Raw genomic sequence first — 6051 nt, forward strand, 5'->3', positions numbered from 1 at the left:
TGATTAGTATATTTGGCGTTATATACGCAATATGATAAAGTTTAGTATCTGCCGTATTTCACTTGATGATGCGACTGCTTTGTAATTATGTATCTAGTTAGTATTGTTGCATTATTGGTTTTGTTATCACACTACTGGGATTTTTCTGACCCCTTTGGGGCTGCTATTTTTATAAAATGGCAGGAGGAAGAAAGAGCATATGAAGACGTGATTAGATGGATATTTGCTGTTATTTGCTGCTGTTTGGCTTTTGCTGTTGCTATTTATTTAATGGATGACTGTATTAAATTGAGAAGTTTAGATTACTGTTGAACTATGATTTTATTGCTGTTTTAAGTCTCTTTTTATCAGCAAGTATTTTGGAAACAAATTCTAGAAACGTTTTGTGAAAATAATTTCTGACGTTTTATTAAGTGTTGATTTTAAACAGTTTCGCGAGCACTTTGCGAGTTATATTTCGAGGGGCAAACGAACTCCAAATTACTATTATTTTATATGCAAGCGAAGCCCCAGACGTGTTTTTTCTAAATCATATGGAACATTTTTTTGAATCGTTGGAACTGATTTTACACAAATTTTTGAATACTGCAACGTGTTCCAGGAAAATAATATTTTCAGCAACTTAAGAAATTTTGAAAGCATACTCTAATTTTTGTAAGTAACCTGGTTTCAACTATACGTTTTAATTAGTAACATCAAAATGATTTTTCAGTAGTTAAAGAGACGTCAAAAACTCTAATTTCGCTTAGCAAACAAACTCTCTTGGATGCATACAAGGGAGGGTGTTACACCTATTGCCCTTTCATCATATACATATACTTCCATATTACATCAAGTCTTCATATACAATTTACAACTCCTCCAAATGACATATTACAAATTACAACTCGTAACTTTCAAATAAAACATAATAATTAACCACTAAACTTAGCCAAAAGAGACATGAACAAAATGACAATATGAATGGTCCTAGCTAAACATAGTGTTCATGTCCTAAGTTTAGCCTAGGCCCAATGGCCACCAAAATGCAAAATAAGCAAAATCCTCATGCAAAACCTACGGGCTTCTTGCCCGCCGTTCCGATACCACTGCTACCACTTGAAATAAAGTCCCCAAAGCGGGGTGAGATATACGGATATATCTCAGTAACCCAGAGGTTCTGAAGAATACTCCACCCCATGACTCACTTCGATGCATATAAATAATATAAAATAACATCTAAAAATGGGATAAAACAAGGGATTTAGTTAAGTAGGGAAGTATAGGGAAACAAAAAACGATGAAGCTGGAATGGTCAATGCCAAAACCACGCAACGTCCAGCCTATTCGCCTCGGCATATAGCCTACGGGTTTCAAACCAAGGCGTGTTCCTAGAACATCAACCAAGGCACCCTCCATCCATAACCACCCGAGACTTCCTAATGTGCTCCTCTACGGATCACACACCACGACCCCAAGGGTCAACTGGAACTCCCTCACGAAGACCTATCCAGTGGAAGTCTGTAACGCCCGAAGGCAAACAGTCTACTGGCCAGAGACACGGTACATCCTATGTACCACAACACATACAATATACATGAGCATGTTATCCTATATTATTCACATACATTTCCTACCATTACCCTCAACGGGCATGTGGAACACACAAGGGGATCAAACCTAAGTACCAAGGGATTACTTGAATAATCACCTCCTCACAGCTCCAATGCAATAAATCCCCGAGCTAGGTACAACAGAAATGCCTACACAAATGATATTCCCAATTTACTTTCCATTCACCAACACATGCAAATTATCAAGCACATATGCATGGTTCCATAATACTTACCACAATCCCTTTTGGTCCGGGACCAAGGGCAACCCACCGAGCTCACGGTTCAAGGTTTAAATTCGCAGGAGGCAACCTACAATGACCATATACGATTCATCAATATACGCTGAATCCACCAAAATCCAAAAACATCAAAATCCACCCCCACTGTAAGAACCCGCACCGTTAATTAAGGAAATTAAGCAGTTAATTATGAGTTTAATGAGATAATTCCATAATTGACCCTAATAATTATTATGAGGCTCTAATAATTATAGTAAGTGAGTAATAATGCTGAAAGTCGCTTTTCTGACGAAAAGTGCAGATACCGGTTCTGCTAGTCGGTATAAATGCATACCGAAAAAGTATCCTGAAAAATTATAATAAGTGCATGATAATTACTAGAATAATATGTAGGACTTGTAAAACAAGTTTCATGTTAAAATAATGAGAACTGGTGCCAGAAACTGGTACTGGCTATGAAAAGTGCGTACCGGAAAGGTGCTCCGAAAAATATAAGAAAAATATGATAATTCTTGTTAAATTGAGTAGGTTAAGAATCCTGAGTTTGGGATTAAAATGCTAAGCGTAGCAATTAAAGTTAATATTGTGTGTTTAATTGTATGTGACTATATATACAACTTATGCACACAACCCTAGGTTGATTTACCAGTTTTTGTGCGTGAGTGGCTGCTGAGTGTGGGTCTCTTTGCTGACTTGGTGTCTCCTTCCCTTGCCTTCACCATTTCTTCATGGGAAACCACCAAATGATCATCTTTCCTCTTGGTTCTTCCTTGTAAACACCTTGTGGTTGTGTTGGGTTGAGTGAGAGGCTTGTTTTCTGAGTTGGTGGGTTGTTCTTAGGTGCTTTTGGTGCTGACTTTGGGGGTTGGTGTTGTTGGAGCCATTGTGGTGGCATTTTGAGCTTCAAGAAGCTTCCTTTGTGTTGAAAGGTCCAAGCTTGTGTTGTCATTTCGTATTCCTTGGTAGTCTGAACCTTGGAGGCAGTTTGGAGAGCTCCAAGAGCCTTTGCTTTTCTATTTTGAGCTTTGGTGAGTTGCCTAACCTTGATTATGAGTTTTAATGGTTTAAAGGTGATGTCTTTGCATGTAAATGGGTTAAGCAAGTAACCAACTGGTATGTGGACCTAAAACAGATTTAAAATGCATGCTTTGACATTTTAAAGTGTTAAAAATTGTACCTTGGATGGATATCTTCGCGAATGCAGAAGCTGCTGTCTGTCACGAAATATCCGGATATGTGTATCCGGATATGGGGTCTTTGATATCCGGATATGTCCCCGACGAATATTCGGATATTCTGGGATTTCGAAGAGCAGTAGCTGTACTGTTCATACAGTAGGCTATTGGGGGTTTATGGACCCTAGATTGATGAAGTTGAACTTCTGTAATAATCGAACTAAGTCAGAATCAATGGATTAAGGGCTTATGGCTTGGTGAGAAGCCTTAAGACGTAAAACGTAAGAAAGGCGTTGTCTTTATGATGTATGCTTGTAGTGCATGTTTATTGATTTATTATTGGTCCATATCAGATTGTGATTCTGCTGTGTTTGGACTTTGAGGATTGGTTGGACTCTTGGCTTGGAGTGTTAGCTTGCAAGGTAAGCTTTCGTGTCCTCGGTTTAGCCATGTTGTGGTTCCACCATGTCCCATGGGGGTATGGTTATATGCATGCTATGTTACATGCTTTGAATATTTGAAATGCTGTTGAGCTTTATGTGTAATGGCTTTTAATATGCATGTGTTGTTCCATCTTAACGATAAGCCTGAGTATGTAGCGTCATACAAGACGGTGATCCGGGGTGGATGCAAGTGGCGTCTTGCACTATGTGTGGGTATTTGGCATATATAAATCCTGCATTTCTCTGGCCAGTAGAATGAATTGACACACATGACATGATTATCTGCTGCATTGCACTATTTTAGAACTGATGATGATAAATTGCTTTTGAACTTATATTGCACATGTAAGTGAGCTTGGGGTGGAAGATCCTTGAGGACCCCTTGCCTTACTGAGATTTCTTGTTTAGAGATCTCACCCCACGTTTGGGGAATGCTTATTTCAGGTTCAGGTAGTACGGGGACTGATGCCTCTGGCGGCAGGAGGCCAGAGCTTAGTTGATGTTTAGTGTTGTTCATATTATGCTGGCATGACTGGATTGGATGTTGTTTATGTTTCTGTCATTTTTGCTTATGTTGCTGTTGTTGAGACTGATGTTGGGCCTTGTTGCCTTATTTGGGTGAGCATGGGAGTATTCCATGCCACTATGTTGTTAGTACTTTTGAGTTGAGTTGTATAGACTGTTAGAGGGTCCAGTCTACGTATTGTAGTTCCGTGACTAGAGACTCATACTTATGTTATTTAATTAATGAGGTATTTCAGTTAGCTATTTATTGCAATGTGCATACAGGGGATGTTTTGAAAATGGTTAAGTAATCAAGTTGGTAATGATTAATGACATCATAATTGAAAAGAAAAAGATATTCCGCATTTTTAATTAAGCGCAGCTTAATACGATAGTTTGATAACATTACCGGATATATACGGGGTGTTACACCCACCAAAGGTGAGGTTCGGCCATAATAGTGTTAAATCACAAATTATTTTTCTAAATTTTCTTTTTATTTTTCTTTAGCATCATAATGCTACCCCAACACCTTAGGTGTCACTTTCTATTTTACACCATCCTAATATCATTTTGCCATATTTTCCGCTCTAGGTCTACTTATCAATTCCACAAAAACCAATTATTTTTCCTTTGATTTTTCAAGGCATCCAATCATCACACAGCCCTTCTAATTACCATTTAACAACCCAACATATCAATCATACAATTTCACAACATAAAACCCCAATTTTCATCTCTTTGGCCGAAATCCCCATGGCCACCTACCAATGGTTATTTAATTCAATTTAACATTGCCAAACATCATACAATATCATAATCCATCCATACATACACTCAACAACTCAATTACACAATCCTACCAACAATCCCAAACACAAAGTCTTGAATTTCCACCATGAATTTTGCCCAAGTTACCAAACATTTCATCAATAATTTTTATTGCATTTATCACTCTAAAACATCATTCTAAGACATATTCAACTAATACATAATTTCAATTTGAGCTCTCTAACAACATCAATCACACAAATCAAGTCTAGGGTTCATGAATTTAAATCCAACAAATTAATCCATGAAAGGTGTTGAAACTTACCCACAATCAAGTCACAAGACTCCTCTTAGTGATCTCCAAGAAATAGCTTGAGCAATCAACTCCAAAATCACAAAATCCTTCAAAATTTCGTGGATGACTTTGCCTTATTTCTCACAAATGAGAGGGTTTTAAGGGAAACTAATCGGTGGGATGTGTTTGGGTGATGATTTCCAACAACTTTGCTTACAAACTTTTCTTGATTCGGAGTAGTATTGAAGGAGTTAAGAGAGGAAGAAATTTTTGGAAGGGAAGGCCATGGAGGGGGGGCTGCTCAGTTTTTAGGAGAGAGGGAGAAGAAAAGGATGATGTATAGTGGCATGGATGAGTTCTCATGTAGTCACTTAAGTGAGGTGGGACCCACCGCCATCTCACGCGATTTCAAACTAATTCAAAACTTTCTCTGATTCCACTAAACGTCCATAATTTTATAACCTATTTAGAAACTCTAATTTTTAACATTAACCATTGTCCTTTAATTGCCCTTGATCAGATGAATCTGGAGTTTTCGGGTCGTTCGGAGAAATTGCAGTTTTAAGCTGTTACGCGCGTCGTAGGCACGCTTCCCCAAACTTACTAATTTCCATCAATTTTCATTAGAAATCATATTTCCTAGTCCTATATACCATTTATAACTTATATCCAAACCTAGAGCTCAAAATTCAATCGGCATGCTTTACGGTGCAACTGTACCGCGATATTTTTACCCGGTAAAAACACTATTCACCAATTTTTCTGAAACTTGCGTGTCCACTTAATTTTTCGTTCTGAATTCATTTCCAGGGTTATTTTTATCATTTGAGACCTCTTACTCAATTTTACCTTCTTAGGGTTACGTGTTTGGCTAATTACCGTTTTACCTTCCTTTGTATTTTGGCCTTAATTTCAGGATTTTCACTAATCCTACCCTTTAATCCACATTTAATATACAATTACATTTTTTAGAATTGCGAGTTGTTATATCCCTTACATGTGCAATATAAGTTCAAAAGCATAATAATG

The sequence above is a fragment of the Gastrolobium bilobum genome, unplaced genomic scaffold (assembly GCF_033153095.1).
Source record: "Gastrolobium bilobum isolate Gb01-03AN ecotype WA unplaced genomic scaffold, APGP_CSIRO_Gbil_v1 utg197938, whole genome shotgun sequence".
In the NCBI taxonomy this organism is placed as follows: domain Eukaryota; kingdom Viridiplantae; phylum Streptophyta; class Magnoliopsida; order Fabales; family Fabaceae; genus Gastrolobium; species Gastrolobium bilobum.